Here is a 16,541-nt window from a genome sequence, read left to right as displayed (position 1 = left end):
GTTGCATGTCAGATAGCCTTTAGACATGCCAACATTCAATGCACCTTTCGATACACAGAGGGTGCGCTGAAGGCAGAACGCATTTTTCAAACCCCAGAGGCTCAGAAAAACTAGGAATCAATCTCAGAATGTAAAATGGAAACCATGAAATGGAAGAGCTCAGGTTTAGCTCCTACCTGGTCCAGACGGCATCGAGAATCGTCCATAGAATCTCCCGAAATCAACTGATGAAAATCAAAGGGGGAAAGCACCTCCAAAGATCCAACAAACCAAAGTTCAAATGAAATGGTAAAATGAGAGGTAAAAACACTTTTTATTACTTTTTACGTAGTTAAAAGTAAAATATTAGTGTTCTAACTCGTTTTCAAGCATATATTGTTTATTTCTGACTAGTTCGATGAAGGATTTGAAAATACAGTACAATCTTTGAAATAACAAAGCTATTTATGGTAAAATAAAAAAAGGGACCATTCAATCAAGCAGTTTTAGCACATAGTTCAAGCTCATTAAAAAATAAACATAAGACATGAGCAAATGTTTCCCCCCGCGTTTAAGCACGTCAAAAAATGAACTATTCCCCGGTAAATAACCATCATGAATGTAGTACTTCAGCCATTAAAGCCTTGGTCGTGTTTGCACCGTCACCTCCACTTTTTCATTGGCCGATCACTCACCTCCATTTGATTGTTTACCCATTTTGAGGAACAGCTGCGAAGAGTGCTTTCAATAGCCATCCTTGTGACACTGACGTTATTGGAAAATTCCAAACCTTACCTGGAATTAGCTGCTACCCATTTTATCACTCGTTCCTCAAAAGACGAGTCTCCTTTAAGCTCTTTTCAACTGACTCGTAAAATATGAAAAGATTGCCAAGCCATTGGCCTCTCCAGCTCGTTAAAGGGACAGGAAGTGTTATCCCTCCTCTAGATTTTAATCTTTTTGGACCTAAGGGATTATTACACAAAAAGATTGAGCGCTTGTTTTGTTCGGCTCATTAAAAGTATCGAAAATTCATCCCTTCTATATTGTTTTATACTTTTTCGGACTTAAGGGATTAGAAGACGAAAAAGGAATTTTCGAGTTACCTTTACGTCCCTTTTCAGACTCTCTAAAATTGAAAAGGACCGAGTTATCTTTGTCGTTAAACTCGTTAAAAGTATAATAGCGACAAAATTGTCTATAGACGAGAATGAGTTTCACTATCGCTAGGCTCGTTAAAACATAGCGATGGGTTTGCCTGAAGGGAAAATTATAGAACAAGCATATGTTATCCTCCTCAAGCTTGACAAAAATAAATAGGTAATGGTCATCAATGACCAGGGAAAATTGGGAATAAAACTTGAAGAAACTTTGTTGGTAGCAAGTCGCTCTTGAACATGACACTTCCACTCCGTGTCCAAGTCGGGTTGGGTTGTTTCATTCACCAGTCACATCACCATGGTCACGCCATACCATCCACATTTGGGGTTAATGCTACCAATCCATCACATCAGTGTCGCCGATATGTTCAAGAGAAGTCATTCAGAGAATTCACCTGTGTCTCACCCACTACCATACATTATACTCCATTATTTCATGACCGCCACCCTGAACCTTATATCACCAGATCGTTTTCACCTCCATTAAAATCATTTGCTCCATTCCATGTCATTGACGTGGGATTCATTAAGGCCCTCCTATGATGGATCAATTCTTGTCGACATCAGCTCATTATCCAAGAAGTTGATCTAGGAACACCCCATTCAGTGCTTTGAAGCTTCCATGCCTCAATGGCAAGTTCTCACTTCCGGTGAGAGGTTTACATCAATGGCCTTCGACCGAAAGATTTTGCGTGGTGTTTGACGCCAAGTCCTTTATTCACACCACGTGAATTTTACTACAGTACCTTGAGGGTCATTATGATTATCGGTGATTCCTCTCGCGCTTGTTAACAGTTTACATCATTGACTGGTAATCAAGCGATGTCTTTCCATGTTCGACTTCAGAACATTTCTCACATGGATCGACTTGTACTTCGAGTGAAGATCGGATGAGATTGAAGACCCCGGATCTAGTTTCATCCATCTGGGCTGCGATATATATTCAGGGAAATAAACACATTAAATGTACATCATTGCTGCACAGATAATCATCCACTCAAAAGGATGATGGCTCTATCAGAATCATCAGTCTACACTCAGATGATTGTCTGTCATATGTACATGAAAATGAATTTATAAAGCTGAGCATGGGAATGCCCGCCTCAGCTAGATCATGAAAATATTATGAAGATAATGTATTGTATTGTATCTTATTACAGGTCTCCTCCCAACATGAAAGAACTTCAGATCCTCATAATAAAGCATTTCACCCGACATCAAAAGATTAACGGCCTCATGCTTTAGGGGGCAACTGTTATAGACATTTTTGGGCCCTACAACCCCAAGCATGAAATGTCCATAAACCAAGGGATCCTAAGTCCCTAAAAGTGTTGTTATAACCCCTAAAGGAACAAGGTCAACAGATTACAGCTTCTCCCAGAAGTTCTCCATGAGAAACTGCACAGAATTGGTCAAAACAGGATCATTGCAGCTGCTCCACTGGCTAAGTGTGTTGCATCTCACCCAAATACACTGTGAGGGTGCATTGCATTTCAAACGTCCCTTTAGTGGGGTGCGATGGGCGAGAAATGATAAATGGCAGTGTCATTCCGCGAGGTGGAGAGGCAATGGAAGTTTCCAGAATCTTCTCCTGTGACACTTGCCTCACAGAATTCGACCAAGGATGAGTAAGAGGCCATCAGTCTCCAAGTGGAAGCAAGAACTATCAGAGAGAAGACACTAATCAAATCACAAGCTGACTCATCCCCCTTACAGATATCTATATATGGATCCCTCATCCCAGAGATCCAGAGGCTGGAATTTTGCATATTGTAAGGAATTGCTGTTGGTTTCTTGAGACAAACATCAGATTGTTGGGTGATCTAAGCTTTGTTTGAGGTGAAGAGGGGCTTCTTTGCTGGGAGGTTGATGATGGGTCAGAACAACTGGTTGTAACTCCTCTTGGCTCTTTTCTTGTTTATCAATAAAAGCTATTTGAGTTTTCCTCCATGCTTTTATGTCATTGATGCTTGCTACATTTGTATGGTCAATTTACATATGATCCTAGATTGTTTATGATTATAGATCCATGTCTTTGTATAGTGTTATGCTTTTGTGATCTTACAGGTACTTTGTGAATCTGGGCGTGCAAGGGAGCAGGTAGCTAAGGACTATCAAAGAAGAAAGGGATCAAATCAGGAGATTAGCGCAAGACAGAGGTTGGTCTTTCTATTCCTCTCTATCTATAATTCATAAAGGAAAAACAAAAGTAGCTTTTCTCTGTTTGTTTCTAAGGCAGCTGTCACACCTTAGTGGGATAGAGTAGTTCTATATAGACACTTTTCCCTATAACACATGTCATAAGTGAAATACAAACCAAATCCACAGTGTCGATCGGGAATGTACTTGGCGACTTACCTTGGTGGAGTATCAACATGGGTGGAGTAACAACATTGGAGGAGTAACAACACCGACGGAGTAACAACATTGGCAAAGTAACAACACCGATAGAGTAACAACATTTGCAGAGTAATAGCACTAATGGAGTAACAACACTAACGAAGTAACAATGTCGGTGGAGTAACAACACCATAATAGTTTTTTATATTAAATATGAGGAAACCATACGCTGATAAGACTGGGGAAAAAATGAATAGATGTGGAGCAGCATCATGAAACTTAATAACTTCCTTCTTTTATTTTGAGAACAAAAAATGTGATTTTGAAGTAAACAATACCTAAAACATAAAAACATAAGAGAAATCAGAAAGGAAACAACACTTTATTGAAAGCAATAAATAAATAAATAACTTAAGTTACAATGGTTGTGATTTTGGTTGCAGCAATGTTTTTTTTATCCTAAGAGAATCATCAATCTGTTCCAATGGTGAATGAAAATGATCTTTTGGAAAGAAAAGATGATGGACTCAGTAGTAACTTACTTGAACCTCTGAAGAGTATGCTGAAATTTCTCACACCAACTCGAGAAATACGAGGACACGCGACTCCTTCACTCCTTCAACTCGCTTTACAGTCTCGACCATGACCACAGGTGATCTTAAAATGAACTGTCCTCAGATAGGCGGCCCAGCAGGCTTCAGAATTAATTCAAATAAAGATATTACATACCAAGTTATGCTTCAGAGTAGAGCGTACTAGTCTCTGGTCTCTTAAAGCACAGAATACAAACACTCTTTCACACACTCACATACACACTCACACTCTCGATGATTATTTACATATGAACACACTCTTACTTATAATACCTAAAAGCGTATGAGAATTATTGAGGGTCCTTGTCAGACATTACTTAGTCCATATGGTGTCTTCTCAATATTCTCAGGTATAATAATTTAAAGAAAACGCACTACCAAGGTCCCATCGGACTTCGGTCACTATCATAATCTGATCCAGGATCATATTCTTCGGATGAAGAAGAAGGAAGCTTTTGATTTAACCATTTCAAATATTCATCCTCCCATGTGGGGTCATGTTGTTCTTGAGCATCTTGGTACATATCTACAAACACGGTTTCCTTTTCCTCGGATACCTTCTCTTTTCCTTTTGTTGTAGCTGCTTTTTCTTTTGTCATGACTGTAGAAGATTCCCCTTTTAGTGGTGCTCGTGAAGTTTGTCATGTGTCAAAATTTATCATATCTGTCGTGACATAAAGATTCTTTTGTGGAAATACGTATTCATTGTCGGCTTTAGTCCACCTGTTAACATAGGCAAATGGGTCTATCTCTATGTCAAGGAAGGAATCCTTTTTATTTTTTCGGAAGTCAGGCATTGTTTGAACTGACATTTCCACTCCATCTAATAATTCCCATTTGAAAATTTGGAACATGCTGACAGAGCGTTCGATGGCACATTGGACCCACAACTTGCAGTTATGATTGATATTTTCTTGTTGTTGCCAACGTAATTCAAAAATCATGGATGAACATACTTTAGTTGAAAATAATAGATTTATCAAACAAACTACATCATCACTCCAATTTCTGGTCATAACACTAATAGTAATTAAGTCCTTCTGATTAATCAACAATTTAATTACTCCAAATCTTCCTTGAAGCCTTTCCAACGTTCTGATCATTGACAATTTTTCAGGTAGCCTGAAGGTGTGGAATTCCTTGAGCCAAAGCGTAATTTTCTTGATTTCTTCTTCATTGTTGGCTATCATGGATGCAGCAACTCTATCAGGGCCATACATTTATGCAAAAGGATTTGGTACAATGGGATTTTTGAATTCCATACTTTGATAATCCCATGGTGTAGAGAAAGTTCTCAAATATTGAGAGGCTCTATTTTGTGGCTTCTTTTGACAACTGCCTTCTCTTATTTCCCAATCTGCAAATGGTTCAAACAGTTCATATTGGGGAAATGAATCTGTACCTGCAAATTTTTCATCATTTCTTTGTAGAAATGCAGCTTCAAGTTCTTCAAAGAGATCAGGAATTCTTAAATACTTTAAAAATATTCCCACTCTTTCAGTCATATTAATTTCTTCTAAATATAACATTTTAGCAGATGTGTAAACAGCAAAAGATAAATTTATTCCTCCAATTATCTGATAATGATTCAGAGTTTTAAAAACCTTTATCATGGCTTCAGTGTATTCTTTGGTCCAGTAGTCATCAAGAGACTTAAAATATAATTTCACCTTCATATTAGGTAGAGGATATACCTTTACCAACTCTTCATCTAGACTCAACAAAACACCAACATTTTTGGACTGCCAGGCTTGACATCTCTGTATCCACTGATTCCCTCTAAGTCTCAGCCCAACAATCTTTTTGATTTCATCAACAATGTCACCAAGAATTAATTCAAGAATCTGAAATCTTTTGACAAATGTTTCAAAATTATCATCTGCAGGAGTCTTACCAGGGAGATTAAAAATATCAGTTCTTTGCCGGTGAACATGGACTTTGTTCATTTCTCTGGTAAGAGAATCAACCAAATAATTGGAGTTACCTGGAACCCATTCAACATCAAAATCATACATTTGAAACCAAATTTGCCATGCCAAGAGACTTCCTCTTGCGAGTTGTTTTGAAATTTTTTCTGACAAGAAATATTTGAAATTCATCAAATCTGTTCTTATCAGGAACTTGGCAGGGGCTAAATATAACTCAAATTTCTGTATGCCATTGAAAATGGAAAGAGTTTCTTTTTCTACTGGAAAATAATTTTTCTAGTGAATTAAAAATTCTCCAGATGCATAAGCACATAAAATTTCTTCCTTTTCTCCCTTTCTTTCAAAAAGGACTGCTGCCCAAAAATTATCAGAGGCATCAGTCTGAAGGATGAGGAATCCATTACCTAGAGGTTTAAGCTCAGGGAGATGTTGGCATTCAGATTTTAGCAATTGAACTACTGCTGTGGCTTCTGGTGACCATCCAGAATGCAAATGCTTGCGAATTGGAGCAGTTTTTTCTGAAAGTCTAGGAATATATTTATGCACATAATTGAGTATTCCTAGAAAACGCTGAATCATTTTGACATCTTGCAATTGATCAGGAAATTCAGATAGCTTGGTCAATACATGGGGCTGCATCTGAATTTTTCCATTTATAACATGAATACCTAAAAAATCAATACTATCTTGAAACAAAAGCATTTTCTTCTCTGACAAAACAATACCATGTTGTTTTGCTTCTTCAAGGAATATCTACAAATGCTTCAGATGTGACTCAAGATCTTGACTGTGAACCAAAATATCATCAATATATACAACAATAATGTCATATTTACCAAAGATATGATCCATTCTTCCTTGGAAGAATGATATAGCATTCTTCAAACCAAACGTAACTACTCTCCATTGGTAAAAACCGGCGGGACATGTAAAAGCAGTTTTGTGGTGATCTTCTTCTTTGATTTGTATCTGGTAATAACCAGATTTCATGTCACACTTATTGAAGATCTTACTGTTCTGGATCTTCTGCATTATTGTTTCCTGGCGTGGTAGAGGATATTTAAATCTCTTTGTAATTGCATTCAAAGGCTTACAATTAATAACCATTCTATCTTTTCCTCTGACTATTTCAGAGCGATTACTCACCAGGAAAGTAGAACAGGAATAATGTGAAGAGCTAAGCTCAATCAACTGAAGATTTAATAATTCTTCAATATGCTTTCTTATTCTCTTTCATAATTTGGAGTGCAGGGTATCAGCTTGCCTTTAACCCCGTTATCATGGAGAGTGATTATTTCTTGTTGGGGACTCTCGACACTCCAGAATGCTTGAGGATTCTTAGAACAACATTTCAGCAATTCATCAAAAATAATCATTTGTTCAGGAGACCAATTAGGATTTCTATTTTCTTTTTGTTTTGACTGACACCTTTTCTCATAAATCTGCAATACTTCTTGCCAGTCATGGGACTCATTTTGGGGTTTTTTGATCCCTGCCTTCTTCTGACTATTTTCTCTTCTAGATTCGGAATTAGCCAGGGTCAATCTTGGAACTGAAATTGCCTTCTTCTTTATATTGAAGATTATTTTATCTTCACTGATTGTAACAGGCAATACAAAATTAATAAATGGCATTCCAAGAAACAAACTTGCAGAGGCATCATAATGTTGAATTGCAGAAAATTTAACAATACTCCCCCCAATTTTCAAAGAAACATTATCAACATAATGGGTGAGATTGACGGAGCCACCAATGGTCTCAGAAATCAAAATATTTTGTAAAGGTATCAGAGCCCTGTTCTAGTCCTGAGTTATAAACTACAGACAGAGCCTAAAGCCAGCTAGGAAGCCTTCGAAAATCTCTTGTTCTACAATTGCTGAGTAGATAAAAGCTGCTTTAGTCAATCTCTGGTATAGTTTGTAAACATAGCCAATCTGTTACGCTCTTTCTCGTCTATAGATCGCAAGGTTATAACTGAAGTTTCTGCTCTCTCTCTTGAATCTAACATAGACACTACTGAAACTCATGAAGCCATTGAAAATCCTCAGAATTGGAATCCTCCTGTTCTTCATGCTACTGATGTCTATAAAATGCCTCTATCTTTTGTCTTCAAACGAAAATCTTTTCTGAAAGAGGTAGAAGTTACTATCAAAATTTTGGTCCTACAGTTCAAATAACTGCTCTGAATTTATTCTCTGATGATGAAATTAAAAAATTTCGACAATATGTTAAGGATCAGAAGTATGCTTATCTTCATTTTGGTGGTATAAGAATTGGTCTTGCTCCTTTGTTCCGACATGGCTTAAATACCCCCTACATTACTAAACTCTTTGATACCCGTTATGGGAAATCTTTCCACTAGATGTCAATATGGTACAATATTTCTTGATTACTCTATCAGTTTGAATGATGTCCATCTCAAAGGTTGTTGGAAACTCTTAGTGGGAGTTCAAGGTCTCAAAATGATAGAAGATAGTGAGTATCTTTCTACATTAGTTCAAGCTTCTTTCCAGTTAACCAACACGGCTCATCCTAAATTGAAACAACCTGTTTTAAAATATTGTGTCACTGTTGGTCTGTCCAATGCACAAGTTGAAGGTGTTTTATATGATCCGAATGAATTGCCAAGAAATTGGTATTTTCAATACAAGTCACTTACAGATGACAAAAAGCCTGAGTCTAAGATTAAACGAGTCTCTATTGATAATGGTCAAGTCAAGCTAATTCCCAAAAAATTAGAGATTCCTCGACCCATTGTCAGGCCTCGTCGTTTTGTAATTCTTGTACCTCCAACTGAAGCATCGTCTTCTAGAAGTGTTGAGTTACCCCCACTCGAAGAAGTTAGTCTTTCTGAACCACAGTTGTCCCCGACCGAATTGTATATACCAGAATCAAAACCCTTTTTAGCTGTAAATAAAATGCATCGTATTTCTCATACCCAATATCCTCCTGTTGAAGAATGGCAGTATGCCAACCGTCGTTTTGTAAAAGGTGGGAAATGGCCCCCTAAGACAAAGTTTTGCACTACCTCTTCTACATCCAAACAGCCAGCAACTCGAGCTGATTGTGCTCCTCTCATAGAGCATAATGCACAAAACACCAATGAGTTAGATCAGACTTACCAAATAGGTAATTACCTTACAACATGGTGTGCACATGCAGAAGAAGTCCTTGATGATCTAGGATCTCAGAGTGAGTTGATTTTGGCTAATCTTAAGCTTCTCCATGATGAACAGCAGGAAGAAAAACACAGGAGAGAAGCCAAACATAAGAAAAAAGAAAAGAAAAGGAGAGAATCCAAAACTCCCAAATTCTCTATATCCATGGATGCCCCTAACTACTGGGATATATATGAAAAATAGGAAGGAAGTGAAGTTGAGTCCAGTTCTCAAGTTGAAAGGAGATTAGAGCCAGTAAAGTCTATCAATTTTGAAAATCCAAAAGGTGAAATAGCCACTTTAGAAAATGTTGCCTCTAAATTTCCATCCTTCATTTTGCCATCTCTCCAAAAAGCCAATGTACTTCGAGAAGTCCATAAATACCCAAGGGTTGAAGAAGATTTGTTTGCAGCCAATTCTACTGGATATGTTATTGATTTAGAACAATCCACAAATCCAGCCAAGCCTATTCGAATTTGGATTGGTGCCCTTTATCAGATGCAAGTTGTCTCTAGATTACATAATATTTCTATATTTGCCCTAGCAGAGAAAAGAATGGCCGAAATTTTCCATGACTAGTGGATGGGACCATCAGAAGAAGAAAGGATTAATGTAGTTGCGGCAGGATTAGCTACATTATAATTGCTACTAAAAACACAGTTTGTTCTTGAACCAGTTGATGAAAGGAAACAAATTATAACAGATTTAACAAGAATGGAATTAAAGGATCTGAAATTTTTAGAATAGTTTGGTAATGATTATATGGCAAAGATTTATAAAGCTAATATTACCAATGATTCTACTTAAAAGATTTCCTACTTGTCAAAACTTCCTAGAAATTTAGGTGATATGATCATGAAAGATCTAGAAGTCCAAGGCAAAAAGATCAACCAAAATTACTGGATAGATCTCTTATTCAGGTGTCAAGAAAAGATTAAATGCCTTTGTTGGTAGAAGAAAGCCCAAGACTTTTCTCCTGGTCTTGATGTATGTCGTTCTATACTCCCATGGACACCATTTAAAAAGAGAAAATCCAAAAGGTATGGTAAGTTCAGACCCAAGAGAGTAGCTAACCCTAGAAGACCATTCAGAAAGTTCAAATATTTGAAAAAATGCAGGTAACCAAAGAGAGACAATGCATGTTTTATATGCAAGCAAGAAGGTCACTTTGCTTGGAAATGTCCAAAAAGCTCTTTGAACAAGTTGAAAGCATGTATAGAAATTGAAGATTTTGTAGATAAATGGTCTATTGTTGATTCCCAAGATGAAGTGTCAGATGTATATATTTTAACTGATGCTTCATTGTCTGATACTGAGTCAGTCCCAGATATTTGTCAGAAAATGAACATTTGCTATAATTGTTTGTTCTAGTCCTGAGTTATAAACTATAGACAGAGTCTAAAGCCATCTAGGAAGCCTTCAAAAATCTCTTGTTCTACAATTGCTGAGTAGATAAAAGCTGCTTTATTCAATCTCTGGTATAGTTTGTAAACATGGCCAATCTGTTACGCTCTTTCTCGTCTATAGATCGCAAGGTTATAACTGAAGTTTCTGCTCGCTCTCTTGAATCTGACATAGACACTACTGAAACTCATGAAGCCATTGAAAATCCTCAGAATTGGAATCCTCCTGTTCTTCATGCTACTGATGTCTATAAAATGCCTCTATATTTTGTCTTCAAACGAAAATCTTTTCTGAAAGAGGTAGAAGTTACTATCAAAATTTTTGGTCCCGCAGTTCAAATAATTGCTCTGAATTTATTCTCTGATGATGAAATTAAAAAATTTCGACAATAGGTTAAGGATCAGAAGTATGCTTATCTTCATTTTGGTGGTATAAGAATTGGTCTTGCTCCTCTGTTCCGACATGGCTTAAATACCCCCTGCATTGCTGAACTCTTTGATACCCATCATCAAACTTATGACAATGCATGAATAGGAACTATTATGGGAAATCTTTCCACTGGATGTCAATATGGTACAATATTTCCTGATTACTCTATCAGTTTGAATGATGTCCATCTTAAATATTGTTGGAAACTCTTAGTGGGAGTTCAAGGTCTCAAAATGATAGAAGATAGTGAGTATCTTTCTACATTAGTTCAAGCTTCTTTCCAGTTAACCAACACGGCTCATTGTAAATTGAAAAAGCCTGTTTTAAAAGATTGTGTCACTGTTGGTCTGTCCAATGCACAAGTTGAAGGTGTTTTATATGATCCAAATGAATTGCCAAGCAATTGGTATTTTCAATACAAGTCACTTACAGATGACAAAAAGCCTGAGTCTAAGATTAAACGAGTCTCTATTGATAATGGTCAAGTCAAGCTAATTCCCAAAAAATTAGAGATTCCTCGACCCATTGTCAAGCCTCGTCGTTTTGTAATTCTTGTACCTCCAACTGAAGCATCGTCTTCTAGAAGCGTTGAGTTACCCCCAATTGGATAAGTTAGTCTTTCTGAACCATAGTTGCCCTAGACCGAATTGTATATACCAAAATCAAAACCATTTTTAGCTGTAAATAAAATGCATCGTATTTCTCATACCCAATATCCTCTTGTTGAAGAATGGTAGTATGCCAACCGTCGTTTTGTAAAAGGTGGTAAATGGCCCCCTAAGACAGAGTTTTGCACTACCTCTTCTACATCCAAACAGCCAGCACCTCAAGCCGATTGTGCTCCTCTCATAGAGTATAATGCACAAAACACCAATGAGTTAGATAAGACTTACCAAATAGGTAATTACCTTACAACATGGTGTGCACATGCAGAAGAAGTCCTTGATTATCTAGGATCTCAAAGTGAGTTGATTTTGGCTAATCTTAAGATTCTCCATGATGAACAACAAGAAGAAAAACATAGGAGAGAAGCCAAACAGAAGAAAAAAGAAAATAAAAGGAGAGAATCCAAACTCCCAAATTCTCTATATCCATGGATGCCCCTAACTACTGGGATATAGATGAAAAACAAGAAGGAAGTGAAGCTGAGTCTAGTTATCAAGCTGAAAGGAGATTAGAGCTAGTAAAGTCTATCAATTTTCAAAAGCCAAAAAATGAAATATCCACTTTAGAAAATGCTGCCTCTAAATTTCCATCCTTCATTTTGCAATCTCTCCAAAAAGCCAATGTACTTCAAGAAGTCCATAAATACCCAAGGGTCGAAGAAGATCTGTTTGCAACCAATTCCACTAGATATGTTCTTGATTTAGAAAAATCCACAAATCCAGTTGAGTCTATTCGAATTTGGATTGGTGCCCTTTATCAGATGCAAGTTGTCTCCAGATTAGATAATATTTCTATATTTTCCCTAGTAGAAAAAAGAATGGTCGGAATTGTCCATGACTGGTGGATGGGACCATCAGAAGAAGAAAGGATGAATGTAGCTGTGGCAGGATTAGCTACATTAGAATTGCTACTCAAAACTCAGTTTGTTCCTGAACCAACTGATGAAAGGAAACAAATTATAACAGATTTAACAAGAATGGAATTAAAGGATTTGAAATTTTTAGAATAGTTTGGTAATGATTATATGGCAAAGATTTATAAAGCTAATCTTACCAATGATTCTACTCAAAAGATTTCCTTCTTGTCAAAACTACCTGGAAATTTAGGTGATATGATCATGAAAGATCTAGAAGTCCAAGGCAAAAAGATTGACCAAACTTACTGGATAGATCTCTTATTCAGGTGTCAGGAAAAGGTTAAATATCTTTGTTGGCAGAAGAAAGCCCAAGACTTTTCTCCTGGTCTTGATGTATGTCGTTCTGTACTCCCATGGACACCATTTAAAAAGAGAAAATCCAAAAGGTATGGTAAGTTCAGACCCAAGAGAGTAGCTAACCCTAGAAGACCATTCAGAAAGTTCAAATATTTGAAAAAACGTAGGCAACCAAAGAGAGACAATGCATGTTTTATATGCAAGCAAGAAGGTCACTTTGCTCGAAAATGTCCAAAAATCTCTTCGAACAAGTTGAAAGCATGTATAGAAATTGAAGATTTTGTAGACAACTGGTCTATTTTTTATTCCAAAGATGATGTGTTAGATGTATATATTTTAACTGATGCTTCCTTGTCCGATACTGAGTCAGTCCCAAATATTTGTCAGAAAATGAACCTAAATTGCACTACAGTGATGAATATAGCTCAGATGAATACATAGATGAGACATCTGAAGATGATATTGTCTCTGCTCTAACCTCTGTTTCTACAGATCAAGGTACTAAGAATTCAATATCCATTTTAAATTCTCTGCCTCCACAGTCCACATTGAATTCTTTATGCCCGTATCCAAAGACAGTTTCCCCCTCATCCTCATCTATGCCTAGTTCCACATCTGTTAATAATGACGAAATTTCATTCCTCAAAAAGATTGTTAAAACTAACAATATTCTATATATTCCTGTTGAAGTTCTCGTCAAAGGAGAATGGATTGCTGTGGATGTTTTCATAGACACAGGCGGCTCCAACAATTTAGCTCGCCCTTCCTTATTTAAAGGTTTATGGAAACCTTTATAGAATATTTTGATTTCTGAGATCATTGGTGGCTCTGTCAATCGCACCCATTATGTTGATAATGTTTCTTTGAAAATTGGGGGGATTATTGTCAAATTTTCTACAATTCAACATTATGATGCCTCTGCAAGTTTGTTTCTTGGAATTCCATGTATTAATTCTGTATTGCCTATTACAATCATTGAAGATAAAATAATCTTCAATATAAAGAAGAAGGCAATTTCAGTTCCAAGATTGACCTTGGCTAATTCCGAAGCTAGAAGAGAAAATAGTCAGAAGAAGGTAGGGATCAAAAAACCCCAAAATGAGTCCCATGACTAGCAAGAAGTATTGCAGATTTATGAGAAAAGGTGTCAGTCAAAACAAAAAGCAAATAGAAATCCTGATTGGTCTCCTGAACAAATGACTATTTTTGATGAATTGTTGAAATGTTGTTCTGAGAATCCTCAAGCATTCTGGAGTGTCGAGAGTCCCCAACAAGAAATAATCACTCTCCATGATAACGGGGTTAAAGGCAAACTGATACCCTGCACTCCAAATGATGAAAGAGAAATAAGAAAGTAGATTGAAGAATTATTAAATCTTCAGTTGATTGAGCCGAGTTCTTCACATTATTCCTATTCTTCTTTCTTGGTGAGAAATCACTCTGAAATAGTCAGAGGAAAAGATAGAATGGTTATTAATTATAAGCCTTTGAATGCAATTACAAAGAGCTTTAACTATCCTCTGCCACGCCAGGAAACAATAATGCAAAAGATCCAGAATAGTAAGATCTTCAGTAAGTTCGACATGAAATCTGGTTATTACCAGATACAAATCAAATAAGAAGATCGACACAAAACCACTTTTACATGTCCCACCAGTTTTTACCAATGGAGAGTAGTTCCGTTTGGTTTGAAGAATGCTCCAGCATTCTTCCAAAGAAGAATGGATCATATCTTTGGTAAATATGACTTTATTTTTGTATATATTGATGATATTTTGGTTCATAGTCAAGATCTTGAGTCACATCTGAAGCATTTACAGATATTCCTTGAAGAAGCAAAACAGCATGGTATTGTTTTGTCAGAGAAGAAAATGCTTCTGTTTCAAGATAGTATTGATTTTTTAGGTATTCATGTTATAAATGGAAAAATTCAGATGCAGCCCCATGTGTTGACCAAGCTATCTGAATTTCCTGATCAATTGCAAGATGTCAAAATGATTCAACATTTTCTAGGAATACTCAATTATGTGCATAAATATATTCCTAGACTTTCAGAAAAAAACTGCTCCAATTCACAAGCATTTGCATTCTGGATGGTCACCATAAGCCACAGCAACAGTTCAATTGCTAGAAGTTGAATGCCAACATCTCCCTGAGCTTAAACCTCCAGGTAATGGATTCCTCATCCTTCAGACTGATGCCTCTGATAATTTTTGGGCAACAGTCCTTTTTGAAAGAAAGGGAGAAAAGGAAGAAATTTTATGTGCTTATGCATCTGGAGAATTTTTAATTCACTAGAAAAAATATTTTCCAGCAGAAAAAGAAACTCTTGCCATTTTTAATGGCATACAGAAATTTGTGTTATATTTAGCCCCTACCAAGTTCCTGATAAGGACAGATTCGATGAATTTCAAATATTTCTTGTTAGCAAAAATTTCAAAACAACTCGCAAGAGGATGACTCTTGGCATGGCAAATTTGGTTTCAAATGTATGATTTTGATGTTGAATGGGTTCCAGGTAACTCCAATTATTTGGCTGATTCTCTTACCAGAGAAATGAAAAATGTCCATGTTCACCGACAAAGAACTGATATTTTTAATCTCCCTGGTAGGACTCCTGCAGATGATAATTTTGAAACATTTGTCAAAAGATTTCAGATTCTTGAATTAATTCTTGGTGACATTGTTGATGAAATCAAAAATATTTTTGGGTTGAGACTTAGAAGGAATCAGTGGATACATAGATGTCAAGCCTAGCAGTCCAAAAATGTTGGTGCTTTGTTGGGTCTAGATGAAGAGTTGGTAAAGGTATATCCTCTACCTAATATGAAAGTGAAATTATATTTTAAGACTCTTGATCACTATTGGACCAAAGAATACACTGAAGCCATGATCAAGGTTCTGCAAACTCTAAATTATTATCAAATAATTGGAGGAATAGATTTCTCTTTTGCTATTTACACATCTGCTAAAATGTTAGATTTAGAAGAAATTAATATGACTGAAAGCGTGGGAATATTTTTAAAGTCTTTAAGAATTCCTGATCTCTTTGAAGAACTTGAAGCTGCATTTCTACAAAGAAATGATGAAAACTTTGCAGGTACAGATTCATTTCCCCAATATGAACTGTTTGAACCATTTGCAGATTAGTAAATAAGAGAAGGTCGCTGTCAAAAGAAGCCACAAACTAGAGCCTCTCAATGTGTTGAAAGGACATTACAATATTTGAGAACTTTCTCTACACCATGGGATTATCAAAGTATGGAATTCAGAAATCACATTGTACCAAATCCTTTTTCACAACTGTATGGCCGTAACAGATTTGCTGCATCCGTGATAACCAACAATCAAGAAGAAATCAAGAAAATTACGCTTTGGCTTAAGGAATTCCACACCCTCAGGCTACCTAAAAAATTGTCAATGATCAGAACGTTGGAAAGGCTTCAAGGAAGATTTGGAGTAATTAAATTGCTGATTAATCAGAAGGCCTTAATTACTATTAGTGTTATGGCCAGAAATTGGAGTGATGATGTAGTTTTTTTGATAAATCTATTATTGTCAACTAAAGTAAGTTCATCCATGATTTTTGAATTAGGTTGGCAACAACAAGAAAATATCAATCATAACTGCAAGTTGTGGGTCCAATGTGCCATCAAACGTTCTGTCAGCAT

This window comes from Pinus tabuliformis, chromosome 5_2, assembly GCF_031772625.1.
Source record: "Pinus tabuliformis cultivar Carrire ecotype Pingquan chromosome 5_2, CPIR1, whole genome shotgun sequence".
NCBI classification, from domain to species: Eukaryota; Viridiplantae; Streptophyta; class Pinopsida; order Pinales; family Pinaceae; genus Pinus; species Pinus tabuliformis.
Note: the sequence above shows the minus strand (reverse complement) of the source record.